Source organism: Ambystoma mexicanum, chromosome 5p (genome assembly GCF_040938575.1).
Source record: "Ambystoma mexicanum isolate Mex_15411 chromosome 5p, UKY_AmexF1_1, whole genome shotgun sequence".
Taxonomy (NCBI): Eukaryota; Metazoa; Chordata; class Amphibia; order Caudata; family Ambystomatidae; genus Ambystoma; species Ambystoma mexicanum.
Window position 1 is genome coordinate 741,869,844 of NC_090930.1, and position 14,639 is coordinate 741,884,482.

General features: G+C 39.4%; 10 non-coding genes across 10 annotated transcripts; 5 read left to right on the forward strand and 5 right to left on the reverse strand.

The window, feature by feature from the left end:
* Positions 1-1,263: 1,263 nt before the first annotated feature.
* On the forward strand, positions 1,264-1,335 carry TRNAQ-UUG (transfer RNA glutamine (anticodon UUG)). Its single transcript has one exon. It is a non-coding gene; the product is annotated as a tRNA-Gln (tRNA).
* An 881-nt stretch (positions 1,336-2,216) lies between these two features.
* Positions 2,217-2,288, reverse strand: TRNAQ-CUG (transfer RNA glutamine (anticodon CUG)). The gene has a single exon. It is a non-coding gene; the product is annotated as a tRNA-Gln (tRNA).
* Positions 2,289-2,547: 259 nt separating this feature from the next.
* On the forward strand, positions 2,548-2,619 carry TRNAQ-UUG (transfer RNA glutamine (anticodon UUG)). Its single transcript has one exon. It is a non-coding gene; the product is annotated as a tRNA-Gln (tRNA).
* Positions 2,620-3,532: 913 nt separating this feature from the next.
* On the reverse strand, positions 3,533-3,604 carry TRNAQ-CUG (transfer RNA glutamine (anticodon CUG)). Its single transcript has one exon. It is a non-coding gene; the product is annotated as a tRNA-Gln (tRNA).
* Positions 3,605-5,982: 2,378 nt separating this feature from the next.
* Positions 5,983-6,054, forward strand: TRNAQ-UUG (transfer RNA glutamine (anticodon UUG)). The gene has a single exon. It is a non-coding gene; the product is annotated as a tRNA-Gln (tRNA).
* An 881-nt stretch (positions 6,055-6,935) lies between these two features.
* TRNAQ-CUG (transfer RNA glutamine (anticodon CUG)) lies at positions 6,936-7,007 on the reverse strand. Its single transcript has one exon. It is a non-coding gene; the product is annotated as a tRNA-Gln (tRNA).
* A 3,696-nt stretch (positions 7,008-10,703) lies between these two features.
* TRNAQ-UUG (transfer RNA glutamine (anticodon UUG)) lies at positions 10,704-10,775 on the forward strand. The gene has a single exon. It is a non-coding gene; the product is annotated as a tRNA-Gln (tRNA).
* Positions 10,776-11,656: 881 nt separating this feature from the next.
* On the reverse strand, positions 11,657-11,728 carry TRNAQ-CUG (transfer RNA glutamine (anticodon CUG)). The gene has a single exon. It is a non-coding gene; the product is annotated as a tRNA-Gln (tRNA).
* A 259-nt stretch (positions 11,729-11,987) lies between these two features.
* On the forward strand, positions 11,988-12,072 carry TRNAQ-UUG (transfer RNA glutamine (anticodon UUG)). Its single transcript has one exon. It is a non-coding gene; the product is annotated as a tRNA-Gln (tRNA).
* A 913-nt stretch (positions 12,073-12,985) lies between these two features.
* Positions 12,986-13,057, reverse strand: TRNAQ-CUG (transfer RNA glutamine (anticodon CUG)). The gene has a single exon. It is a non-coding gene; the product is annotated as a tRNA-Gln (tRNA).
* Between the last annotated feature and the right edge of the window lie 1,582 nt (positions 13,058-14,639).

Sequence of the window (14,639 nt, forward strand, 5' to 3'; positions counted from 1 at the left end):
TGGCATGGATTATGGACACTTTTAACATAGGGTGGTTTTTCAACCTTATCTCCTCTGGGAGCAAAGCGCTGGACAGGGTTTCCTGTACGTTTTTGAGGTTCGCAGGGATCTATGTGTGGATGTTTCTTGGTGTGAAAAGCATGACACCTTTTGGGGTGACACCAGGCTCTTCTGGGAGTTAATTTGCATAATCTCTACTTTCTATTTTATGTGACATGGGCTGCAGTTACATTGTTCTGTTAATAGAGGGCAACACACAGGTCATAGTTCCAAACAGGGGTGCACAGTCTGCTTGCTAGCTTACATTTACAGTTCTATTTGGGATTCACCGCCTTTTCATAAACTGAGTACTCTTCCGGAGTATTTCTAACTTATGTAGGTGTTTTGGGGGTGTTACGTGCCTTTGTATGAGTGCTGCAAACCACTTGATATTAGACATTGATTGGAAACGACATAAAAAATCCTGACACATATTGTAAGCGGACATAAAATGACCTATATTAGCTAATATAAGTAAACAGACATCACTCCCCCCTCCCCACAAAAAGGGATGTATGCGTACACAAAAAATAAAAATGAAAAACAAGCAACTACTGCAGTTAAAATCTAAAAATGTAAATTCAGTTACATGATCATGACTCGGAAGGGGAAGTTAAAAAGTAAAAAAACACACGGTAGGAGAGAGGTTAGCTTTACATGCCATGAGGGAGGAAGGGGTCTTCCAAGCACTGTTGTGTATGTTGGTCAATCCCTCTGAAACGCAAAAGGGATGTGCACATAGAAATCAAAGCAGAGTCATCCAGAGAGACTATTTAATTCTTTTTTTTTCAAATTCTCAAAAGGAAGCTGCTATCAAATTGAACTATTCATCACAGCCACTGCTAGGAAATCTATGTGCATAAAATGACAATACACCCAAAGGAAAACAAAATATAGCTATAACATGTCAGATTACTAAATTCAGAGTCCAGCCTACTAACCATTAGACCATGGAACCTAAATACTTCCGCAAATGCTGAACTTCATTATGCCAAAACAGAGGCAGTCAGAAACAATATTTAATATTGCTTAATCATATGCCTCAAGAGGAAGAATTTGATCTACATGCTCTATAAAGCACAGAGATTGCTATAGCACAACGTCAATCGACAACATCGCTGTGTTTGTATGATATCAGTCAATTGGGACTATGAATCTGTAAAAATTGTAAATGTGCTCTATATTGCCATTTCTGATTCAACGCTCTCAGGTGCATCTTGCAAGGGTTCCATGGTGTAATGGTTAGCACTTCGGACTTTGAATCCAACGATCCGAGTTCAAGTCTCGGTGGGACCGTTATCTTGCTCTTACACTCCATTTTCTAATTTCTCAAATTACAATTCAACAGAGTTAATATTCAGAGGTTCAGTCGACTCTCTCTGCACGACATTACATTTAAATGCACTTTGGTGCCTGATACCAATACAGTGATGCAACTACATATCGTTAATGTACAATCCCTAAGGTCAATCAGAGTGGGCACCCAGATATCTCTCAGAAACATTTTCCACAGATGAATAATGTCCAACCTTAACTCTATGAAAAGAAAAATGTACACACTATGTGCAGTAGATTCTCTGCTCACTGGAACATGCAGAAACAACATTGATGTGAAAAGATTGGAAAAAGCCCTATTTTATTAACATTAAAAAATGTTATACAATTATTTTGGTGAATCATATTCACTTTCACAATCATTCCTATGTTTCAAGCAGTTTGATGGTCTTATTAAATGTGTAAAAAATGTAATTCTTTGAGTTGACAAACTGTATGGAGAGCAAACTTTTTATAACTTACAAGAGTTATGAGTTCTAGAAAGTAGTGCATTTACTGATCAAGTGCCCTTGTTTAAATGTACTTACTTTATTTGGATCACACCTTTCTCGAAAGAAGAAATAAACTCTAAATTATCAGGAAACAATTCAACTGATTTTAGGGGCCTCCTGGGCTTTCAATGCAAATCGCTGAGATCAAAGGCCAGTTTAATAGCCATTATACCTTGGAGCTTTGGAGATATGAGAGTGGGCAGTTTCTTTGTGGCAAAAGAGAGTCATCCCCAGAAACTATTAATATTCTTTGGTCAAAGAAGACTGCCATCAAAGTGGGCTGTAAAGCAAAGCTATTGCTGTTATATCTATCTGCAAATGAAAGGCAACTCTAAAAGAGAAGCAGCCCCAAGGTCCCACCGAGACTTGAACTCGGATCGCTGGATTCAGAGTCCAGAGTGCTAACCATTACACCATGGAACCCACATATTCAGTAGCATGATGCACTTCATTCTGGAAAAACAGAGCACATCAGAGAAAATATGTAATATTCCTATATCATTAGACTCCAGAGGAAGAATTTGATCCAAATGAGACATGAAGCCAATACTTTGCGATTGCACAGCATCCAACAGCAACAGTGCTGCTTCGATATAATATCAGTAAACGCTTACTATAGGTCAGTAAAAATCTTGACTGTGCCCTATATTCTCATTGCCCTTATGAAGCTCTGCTCAACAAGGGTTCCATGGTGTAATGGTTAGCACTTTGGACTTTGAATCCAGCGATCCGAGTTCAAGTCTCGGTGGAACCTCTCTCTTGCTCTAACACACTTTGTCTCCTTGTTGTCTTAAATTATAGGCCAAAGATAGTAATATTCATAAGGTTAGTGGTGTAGGGTATTCATTTTCGCTCTCACTCTCTGGCATAACTTTTCATAAAAATCCACTTTTGTGCCTAGCACCTTAACCTTTATGCATTTTTTTTAAATGTATGAACAGTGAGGTCATTCTGAGTCGATGGGCAGATCTGCATCGGAAACATACATAAAAGATTTGAAATTTTCAAACTTAACTCAATGTTAAGAAACATGCTCAATCTGTGACCCAATGGATTCTCTTTTTACTTGAAGATGCAGCAACAACATTAATAATACCATTTTGGGAAAAGCAGCTCTATTGTATCGCCATTCTCTTTCAAAATTGTTAAAGGGTTAATCCTATGAAAAGCGACCACATTCAGAATCAATGATATTAATCAAGCGTCTTAACAGCCTTTACATGTTTGTAAAATGAAGGTATCAGTTTGAGATGAAAAATAGAACGAAGAACACACTTTTCTTAATTCACAAAAGGCCTGAGGTGTATAAATACTGTTTGTACCGACCAAGGGCCCATTCGTGAATGTACTTACTTTAGTTGGATCATACCTTTCTTCAAAGAAGACATCCACAATAAACCATAAGGGAAAGGTTTGACTGATGGTAAACTCTTACAGAGATTTGAATGCAAATTATTGGATTCAACCTCCAGGGTGCTACCATTACACCATGGGTCTTTCACACCACAGAAAGTGGTGGGTTTCATTGTGGCTAAAGAGCGTCATCCATGGAAAATCTTTCTTTTTTCAAATGCACCCAGGGAATAATGCTATGAAAGTGGGCGACACAGCAGCGTCATTGCTATTAAAACAAGACACTGAGAGGAAAACAAACACAGTAATTCCCAAGGTCCCACCGAGATTTGAACTCGGATCGCTGGATTCAGAGTCCAGAGTGCTAACCATTACACCATGGAACCTACATACTTAGTGACATGATGAACGTCATTGCAGCAAAAAAAGAGCCTTTTAGAGAATGTATGCAATATTCTTTTATCTTATGCCTCCAGAGGAAGAATCCTATCCAAATGAGCTGTAAAGCAAAGAGTTTGCTATTGCGCAACAACCAACTAAACAGTTCCACATTTGCATAATATCCGTGGGCTAGGAATATGAGTTTGTTAAAATGATGCATGAGATCTCGATTCTCATTTCTGTTACAACTCTGTCAGGTTGCACCAGCAAGGGGCCCATGGTGTAATGGTTAGCAAAGAACATTACTGAAGGGCCCCTCGGCCAGCCAGAAAGCCAAAATGGAGAGAACGGGCATGAACTGGTTGTGAATGAGCTTCAAAATGCGTTCACAGGTAATTGAACTGGTGATCTCCTCAGTTTATACACCTGGAACTCCTGTCAATAGCAACAGTCGGCAGCTGGGTTGCCAGACATTTCGTCGAAAAAAATTTGTCGACAGGACAATTGGTCGAAACCATTTGGTCGAAAACCAAATGGTCGAATTGCTTTGTTTTTTATTTTCACATTTTTTTTTGGGGGGGGTTTGGGGGGTCCCCCCAACCCCCTTTTTTTCTAAAAACCCCTTTTTATCCGTAAACTACAACCTAAAAAATATATATATAAATAAATAAAAAAATCGACCATTTGGCTTTCGACCAAATTACGTCGACCAAATGTCTTTCGACGAAATGTCTTTCGACGAAATGTCCGGACAGCGGCAGCTGGTCTGTGTCAGTAATGGCAATTTGATTTTGCCATTTTCACAACTCCCTAATAAATGAACAAAATGTTCCATTTGTAGGCACAGTTACATGCTATGGTATGTATACCATGCTTAATAACCACCATAGGAGGCTCAGAGCACCATCCGCATTCTTACGTACAAAACATGTAAGGAAATAATCAGATCTTTTGCTCTGCAGGAGTCAGGCTTCTTTAAAGCCTGACAAAGTGGCAGAGTGCCATTGTAAACTGAGGCATGATGAAACCATGCCCAAGAACCCAGGCAGGTTAAACCTTTCCACTCATGCCCCTAGGCCCCGATCGGCCACGAACGGCCAGGTTCTATAGACAGGGCAGCTGGCATGGATTATGGACACTTTTAAAATAGGGTGGTTTTTCAACCTTATCTCCTCTGGGAGCAAAGCGCTGGACAGGGTTTCCTGTACGTTTTTGAGGTTCGCAGGGATCTATGTGTGGATGTTTCTTGGTGTGAAAAGCATGACACCTTTTGGGGTGACACCAGGCTCTTCTGGGAGTTAATTTGCATAATCTCTACTTTCTATTTTATGTGACATGGGCTGCAGTTACATTGTTCTGTTAATAGAGGGCAACACACAGGTCATAGTTCCAAACAGGGGTGCACAGTCTGCTTGCTAGCTTACATTTACAGTTCTATTTGGGATTCACCGCCTTTTCATAAACTGAGTACTCTTCCGGAGTATTTCTAACTTATGTAGGTGTTTTGGGGGTGTTACGTGCCTTTGTATGACTGCTGCAAACCACTTGATATTAGACATTGATTGGAAACGACATAAAAAATCCTGACACATATTGTAAGCGGACATAAAATGACCTATATTAGCTAATATAAGTAAACAGACATCACTCCCCCCTCCCCACAAAAAGGGATGTATGCGTACACAAAAAATAAAAATGAAAAACAAGCAACTACTGCAGTTAAAATCTAAAAATGTAAATTCAGTTACATGATCATGACTCGGAAGGGGAAGTTAAAAAGTAAAAAAACACACGGTAGGAGAGAGGTTAGCTTTACATGCCATGAGGGAGGAAGAGGTCTTCCAAGCACTGTTGTGTATGTTGGTCAATCCCTCTGAAACGCAAAAGGGATGTGCACATAGAAATCAAAGCAGAGTCATCCAGAGAGACTATTTAATTCTTTTTTTTTCAAATTCTCAAAAGGAAGCTGCTATCAAATTGAACTATTCATCACAGCCACTGCTAGGAAATCTATGTGCATAAAATGACAATACACCCAAAGGAAAACAAAATATAGCTATAACATGTCAGATTACTAAATTCAGAGTCCAGCCTACTAACCATTAGACCATGGAACCTAAATACTTCCGCAAATGCTGAACTTCATTATGCCAAAACAGAGGCAGTCAGAAACAATATTTAATATTGCTTAATCATATGCCTCAAGAGGAAGAATTTGATCTACATGCTCTATAAAGCACAGAGATTGCTATAGCACAACGTCAATCGACAACATCGCTGTGTTTGTATGATATCAGTCAATTGGGACTATGAATCTGTAAAAATTGTAAATGTGCTCTATATTGCCATTTCTGATTCAACGCTCTCAGGTGCATCTTGCAAGGGTTCCATGGTGTAATGGTTAGCACTTCGGACTTTGAATCCAACGATCCGAGTTCAAGTCTCGGTGGGACCGTTATCTTGCTCTTACACTCCATTTTCTAATTTCTCAAATTACAATTCAACAGAGTTAATATTCAGAAGTTCAGTCGACTCTCTCTGCACGACATTACATTTAAATGCACTTTGGTGCCTGATACCAATACAGTGATGCAACTACATATCGTTAATGTACAATCCCTAAGGTCAATCAGAGTGGGCACCCAGATATCTCTCAGAAACATTTTCCACAGATGAATAATGTCCAACCTTAATTCTATGAAAAGAAAAATGTACACACTATGTGCAGTAGATTCTCTGCTCACTGGAACATGCAGAAACAACATTGATGTGAAAAGATTGGAAAAAGCCCTATTTTATTAACATTAAAAAATGTTATACAATTATATTGGTGAATCATATTCACTTTCACAATCATTCCTATGTTTCAAGCAATTTGATGGTCTTATTAAATGTGTAAAAAATGTAATTCTTTGAGTTGACAAACTGTATGGAGAGCAAACTTTTTATAACTTACAAGAGTTATGAGTTCTAGAAAGTAGTGCATTTACTGATCAAGTGCCCTTGTTTAAATGTACTTACTTTATTTAGATCACACCTTTCTCGAAAGAAGAAATAAACTCTAAATTATCAGGAAACAATTCAACTGATTTTAGGGGCCTCCTGGGCTTTCAATGCAAATCGCTGAGATCAAAAGCCAGTTTAATAGCCATTATACCTTAGAGCTTTGGAGATATGAGAGTGGGCAGTTTCTTTGTGGCAAAAGAGAGTCATCCCCAGAAACTATTAATATTCTTTGGTCAAAGAAGACTGCCATCAAAGTGGGCTGTAAAGCAAAGCTATTGCTGTTATATCTATCTGCAAATGAAAGGCAACTCTAAAAGAGAAGCAGCCCCAAGGTCCCACCGAGACTTGAACTTGGATCGCTGGATTCAGAGTCCAGAGTGCTAACCATTACACCATGGAACCCACATATTCAGTAGCATGATGCACTTCATTCTGGAAAAACAGAGCACATCAGAGAAAATATGTAATATTCCTATATCATTAGACTCCAGAGGAAGAATTTGATCCAAATGAGACATGAAGCCAATACTTTGCGATTGCACAGCATCCAACAGCAACAGTGCTGCTTCGATATAATATCAGTAAACGGTTACTATAGGTCAGTAAAAATCTTGACTGTGCCCTATATTCTCATTGCCCTTATGAAGCTCTGCTCAACAAGGGTTCCATGGTGTAATGGTTAGCACTTTGGACTTTGAATCCAGCGATCCGACTTCAAGTCTTGGTGGAACCTCTCTCTTGCTCTAACACACTTTGTCTCCTTGTTGTCTTAAATTATAGGCCAAAGATAGTAATATTCATAAGGTTAGTGGTGTAGGGTATTCATTTTCGCTCTCACTCTCTGGCATAACTTTTCATAAAAATCCACTTTTGTGCCTAGCACCTTAACCTTTATGCATTTTTTTTAAATGTATGAACAGTGAGGTCATTCTGAGTCGATGGGCAGATCTGCATCGGAAACATACATAAAAGATTTGGAATTTTCAAACTTAACTCAATGTTAAGAAACATGCTCAATCTGTGACCCAATGGATTCTCTTTTTACTTGAAGATGCAGCAACAACATTAATAATACCATTTTGGGAAAAGCAGCTCTATTGTATCGCCATTCTCTTTCAAAATTGTTAAAGGGTTAATCATATGAAAAGCGACCACATTCAGAATCAATGATATTAATCAAGCGTCTTAACAGCCTTTACATGTTTGTAAAATGAAGGTATCAGTTTGAGATGAAAAATAGAACGAAGAACACACTTTTCTTAATTCACAAAAGGCCTGAGGTGTATAAATACTGTTTGTACCGACCAAGGGCCCATTCGTGAATGTACTTACTTTAGTTGGATCATACCTTTCTTCAAAGAAGACATCCACAATAAACCATAAGGGAAAGGTTTGACTGATGGTAAACTCTTACAGAGATTTGAATGCAAATTATTGGATTCAACCTCCAGGGTGCTACCATTACACCATGGGTCTTTCACACCACAGAAAGTGGTGGGTTTCATTGTGGCTAAAGAGCGTCATCCATGGAAAATCTTTCTTTTTTCAAATGCACCCAGGGAATAATGCTATGAAAGTGGGCGACACAGCAGCGTCATTGCTATTAAAACAAGACACTGAGAGGAAAACAAACACAGTAATTCCCAAGGTCCCACCGAGATTTGAACTCGGATCGCTGGATTTAGAGTCCAGAGTGCTAACCATTACACCATGGAACCTACATACTTAGTGACATGATGAACGTCATTGCAGCAAAAAAAGAGCCTTTTAGAGAATGTATGCAATATTCTTTTATCTTATGCCTCCAGAGGAAGAATCCTATCCAAATGAGCTGTAAAGCAAAGAGTTTGCTATTGCGCAACAACCAACTAAACAGTTCCACATTTGCATAATATCCGTGGGCTAGGAATATGAGTTTGTTAAAATGATGCATGAGATCTCGATTCTCATTTCTGTTACAACTCTGTCAGGTTGCACCAGCAAGGGGCCCATGGTGTAATGGTTAGCAAAGAACATTACTGAAGGGCCCCTCGGCCAGCCAGAAAGCCAAAATGGAGAGAACGGGCATGAACTGGTTGTGAATGAGCTTCAAAATGCGTTCACAGGTAATTGAACTGGTGATCTCCTCAGTTTATACACCTGGAACTCCTGTCAATAGCAACAGTCGGCAGCTGGGTTGCCAGACATTTCGTCGAAAAAAATTTGTCGACAGGACAATTGGTCGAAACCATTTGGTCGAAAACCAAATGGTCGAATTGCTTTGTTTTTTATTTTCACATTTTTTTTTGGGGGGGGGGTTTGGGGGGTCCCCCCAACCCCCTTTTTTTCTAAAAACCCCTTTTTTTCCGTAAACTACAACCTAAAAAATATATATATAAATAAATAAAAAAATCGACCATTTGGCTTTCGACCAAATTACGTCGACCAAATGTCTTTCGACGAAATGTCTTTCGACGAAATGTCCGGACAGCGGCAGCTGGTCTGTGTCAGTAATGGCAATTTGATTTTGCCATTTTCACAACTCCCTAATAAATGAACAAAATGTTCCATTTGTAGGCACAGTTACATGCTATGGTATGTATACCATGCTTAATAACCACCATAGGAGGCTCAGAGCACCATCCGCATTCTTACGTACAAAACATGTAAGGAAATAATCAGATCTTTTGCTCTGCAGGAGTCAGGCTTCTTTAAAGCCTGACAAAGTGGCAGAGTGCCATTGTAAACTGAGGCATGATGAAACCATGCCCAAGAACCCAGGCAGGTTAAACCCTTCCACTCATGCCCCTAGGCCCCGAATGGCCACGAACGGCCAGGTTCTATAGACAGGGCAGCTGGCATGGATTATGGACACTTTTAACATAGGGTGGTTTTTCAACCTTATCTCCTCTGGGAGCAAAGCGCTGGACAGGGTTTCCTGTACGTTTTTGAGGTTCGCAGGGATCTATGTGTGGATGTTTCTTGGTGTGAAAAGCATGACACCTTTTGGGGTGACACCAGGCTCTTCTGGGAGTTAATTTGCATAATCTCTACTTTCTATTTTATGTGACATGGGCTGCAGTTACATTGTTCTGTTAATAGAGGGCAACACACAGGTCATAGTTCCAAACAGGGGTGCACAGTCTGCTTGCTAGCTTACATTTACAGTTCTATTTGGGATTCACCGCCTTTTCATAAACTGAGTACTCTTCCGGAGTATTTCTAACTTATGTAGGTGTTTTGGGGGTGTTACGTGCCTTTGTATGACTGCTGCAAACCACTTGATATTAGACATTGATTGGAAACGACATAAAAAATCCTGACACATATTGTAAGCGGACATAAAATGACCTATATTAGCTAATATAAGTAAACAGACATCACTCCCCCCTCCCCACAAAAAGGGATGTATGCGTACACAAAAAATAAAAATGAAAAACAAGCAACTACTGCAGTTAAAATCTAAAAATGTAAATTCAGTTACATGATCATGACTCGGAAGGGGAAGTTAAAAAGTAAAAAAACACACGGTAGGAGAGAGGTTAGCTTTACATGCCATGAGGGAGGAAGAGGTCTTCCAAGCACTGTTGTGTATGTTGGTCAATCCCTCTGAAACGCAAAAGGGATGTGCACATAGAAATCAAAGCAGAGTCATCCAGAGAGACTATTTAATTCTTTTTTTTTCAAATTCTCAAAAGGAAGCTGCTATCAAATTGAACTATTCATCACAGCCACTGCTAGGAAATCTATGTGCATAAAATGACAATACACCCAAAGGAAAACAAAATATAGCTATAACATGTCAGATTACTAAATTCAGAGTCCAGCCTACTAACCATTAGACCATGGAACCTAAATACTTCCGCAAATGCTGAACTTCATTATGCCAAAACAGAGGCAGTCAGAAACAATATTTAATATTGCTTAATCATATGCCTCAAGAGGAAGAATTTGATCTACATGCTCTATAAAGCACAGAGATTGCTATAGCACAACGTCAATCGACAACATCGCTGTGTTTGTATGATATCAGTCAATTGGGACTATGAATCTGTAAAAATTGTAAATGTGCTCTATATTGCCATTTCTGATTCAACGCTCTCAGGTGCATCTTGCAAGGGTTCCATGGTGTAATGGTTAGCACTTCGGACTTTGAATCCAACGATCCGAGTTCAAGTCTCGGTGGGACCGTTATCTTGCTCTTACACTCCATTTTCTAATTTCTCAAATTACAATTCAACAGAGTTAATATTCAGAAGTTCAGTCGACTCTCTCTGCACGACATTACATTTAAATGCACTTTGGTGCCTGATACCAATACAGTGATGCAACTACATATCGTTAATGTACAATCCCTAAGGTCAATCAGAGTGGGCACCCAGATATCTCTCAGAAACATTTTCCACAGATGAATAATGTCCAACCTTAACTCTATGAAAAGAAAAATGTACACACTATGTGCAGTAGATTCTCTGCTCACTGGAACATGCAGAAACAACATTGATGTGAAAAGATTGGAAAAAGCCCTATTTTATTAACATTAAAAAATGTTATACAATTATTTTGGTGAATCATATTCACTTTCACAATCATTCCTATGTTTCAAGCAATTTGATGGTCTTATTAAATGTGTAAAAAATGTAATTCTTTGAGTTGACAAACTGTATGGAGAGCAAACTTTTTATAACTTACAAGAGTTATGAGTTCTAGAAAGTAGTGCATTTACTGATCAAGTGCCCTTGTTTAAATGTACTTACTTTATTTGGATCACACCTTTCTCGAAAGAAGAAATAAACTCTAAATTATCAGGAAACAATTCAACTGATTTTAGGGGCCTCCTGGGCTTTCAATGCAAATCGCTGAGATCAAAAGCCAGTTTAATAGCCATTATACCTTGGAGCTTTGGAGATATGAGAGTGGGCAGTTTCTTTGTGGCAAAAGAGAGTCATCCCCAGAAACTATTAATATTCTTTGGTCAAAGAAGACTGCCATCAAAGTGGGCTGTAAAGCAAAGCTATTGCTGTTATATCTATCTGCAAATGAAAGGCAACTCTAAAAGAGAAGCAGCCCCAAGGTCCCACCGAGACTTGAACTCGCATCGCTGGATTCAGAGTCCAGAGTGCTAACCATTACACCATGGAACCCACATATTCAGTAGCATGATGCACTTCATTCTGGAAAAACAGAGCACATCAGAGAAAATATGTAATATTCCTATATCATTAGAGTCCAGAGGAAGAATTTGATCCAAATGAGACATGAAGCCAATACTTTGCGATTGCACAGCATCCAACAGCAACAGTGCTGCTTCGATATAATATCAGTAAACGGTTACTATAGGTCAGTAAAAATCTTGACTGTGCCCTATATTCTCATTGCCCTTATGAAGCTCTGCTCAACAAGGGTTCCATGGTGTAATGGTTAGCACTTTGGACTTTGAATCCAGCGATCCGAGTTCAAGTCTCGAGTTCAAGTCTCGGTGGAACCTCTCTCTTGCTCTAACACACTTTGTCTCCTTGTTGTCTTAAATTATAGGCCAAAGATAGTAATATTCATAAGGTTAGTGGTGTAGGGTATTCATTTTCGCTCTCACTCTCTGGCATAACTTTTCATAAAAATCCACTTTTGTGCCTAGCACCTTAACCTTTATGCATTTTTTTTAAATGTATGAACAGTGAGGTCATTCTGAGTCGATGGGCAGATCTGCATCGGAAACATACATAAAAGATTTGAAATTTTCAAACTTAACTCAATGTTAAGAAACATGCTCAATCTGTGACCCAATGGATTCTCTTTTTACTTGAAGATGCAGCAACAACATTAATAATACCATTTTGGGAAAAGCAGCTCTATTGTATCGCCATTCTCTTTCAAAATTGTTAAAGGGTTAATCCTATGAAAAGCGACCACATTCAGAATCAATTATATTAATCAAGCGTCTTAACAGCCTTTACATGTTTGTAAAATAAAGGTATCAGTTTGAGATGAAAAATAGAACGAAGAACACACTTTTCTTAATTCACAAAAGGCCTGAGGTGTATAAATACTGTTTGTACCGACCAAGGGCCCATTCGTGAATGTACTTACTTTAGTTGGATCATACCTTTCTTCAAAGAAGACATCCACAATAAACCATAAGGGAAAGGTTTGACTGATGGTAAACTCTTACAGAGATTTGAATGCAAATTATTGGATTCAACCTCCAGGGTGCTACCATTACACCATGGGTCTTTCACACCACAGAAAGTGGTGGGTTTCATTGTGGCTAAAGAGCGTCATCCATGGAAAATCTTTCTTTTTTCAAATGCACCCAGGGAATAATGCTATGAAAGTGGGCGACACAGCAGCGTCATTGCTATTAAAACAAGACACTGAGAGGAAAACAAACACAGTAATTCCCAAGGTCCCACCGAGATTTGAACTCGGATCGCTGGATTCAGAGTCCAGAGTGCTAACCATTACACCATGGAACCTACATACTTAGTGACATGATGAACGTCATTGCAGCAAAAAAAGAGCCTTTTAGAGAATGTATGCAATATTCTTTTATCTTATGCCTCCAGAGGAAGAATCCTATCCAAATGAGCTGTAAAGCAAAGAGTTTGCTATTGCGCAACAACCAACTAAACAGTTCCACATTTGCATAATATCCGTGGGCTAGGAATATGAGTTTGTTAAAATGATGCATGAGATCTCGATTCTCATTTCTGTTACAACTCTGTCAGGTTGCACCAGCAAGGGGCCCATGGTGTAATGGTTAGCAAAGAACATTACTGAAGGGCCCCTCGGCCAGCCAGAAAGCCAAAATGGAGAGAACGGGCATGAACTGGTTGTGAATGAGCTTCAAAATGCGTTCACAGGTAATTGAACTGGTGATCTCCTCAGTTTATACACCTGGAACTCCTGTCAATAGCAACAGTCGGCAGCTGGGTTGCCAGACATTTCGTCGAAAAAAATTTGTCGACAGGACAATTGGTCGAAACCATTTGGTCGAAAACCAAATGGTCGAATTGCTTTGTTTTTTATTTTCACATTTATTTTGGGGGGGGGGTTTGGGGGGTCCCCCCAACCCCCTTTTTTTCTAAAAACCCCTTTTTTTCCGTAAACTACAACCTAAAAAATATATATATAAATAAATAAAAAAATCGACCATTTGGCTTTCGACCAAATTACGTCGACCAAATGTCTTTCGACGAAATGTCTTTCGACGAAATGTCCGGACAGCGGCAGCTGGTCTGTGTCAGTAATGGCAATTTGATTTTGCCATTTTCACAACTCCCTAATAAATGAACAAAATGTTCCATTTGTAGGCACAGTTACATACTATGGTATGTATACCATGCTTAATAACCACCATAGGAGGCTCAGAGCACCATCCGCATTCTTACGTACAAAACATGTAAGGAAATAATCAGATCTTTTGCTCTGCAGGAGTCAGGCTTCTTTAAAGCCTGACAAAGTGGCAGAGTGCCATTGTAAACTGAGGCATGATGAAACCATGCCCAAGAACCCAGGCAGGTTAAACCCTTCCACTCATGCCCCTAGGCCCCGAATGGCCACGAACGGCCAGGTTCTATAGACAGGGCAGCTGGCATGGATTATGGACACTTTTAACATAGGGTGGTTTTTCAACCTTATCTCCTCTGGGAGCAAAGCGCTGGACAGGGTTTCCTGTACGTTTTTGAGGTTCGCAGGGATCTATGTGTGGATGTTTCTTGGTGTGAAAAGCATGACACCTTTTGGGGTGACACCAGGCTCTTCTGGGAGTTAATTTGCATAATCTCTACTTTCTATTTTATGTGACATGGGCTGCAGTTACATTGTTCTGTTAATAGAGGGCAACACACAGGTCATAGTTCCAAACAGGGGTGCACAGTCTGCTTGCTAGCTTACATTTACAGTTCTATTTGGGATTCACCGCCTTTTCATAAACTGAGTACTCTTCCGGAGTATTTCTAACTTATGTAGGTGTTTTGGGGGTGTTACGTGCCTTTGTATGACTGCTGCAAACCACTTGATATTAGACATTGATTGGAAACGACATAAAAAATCCTG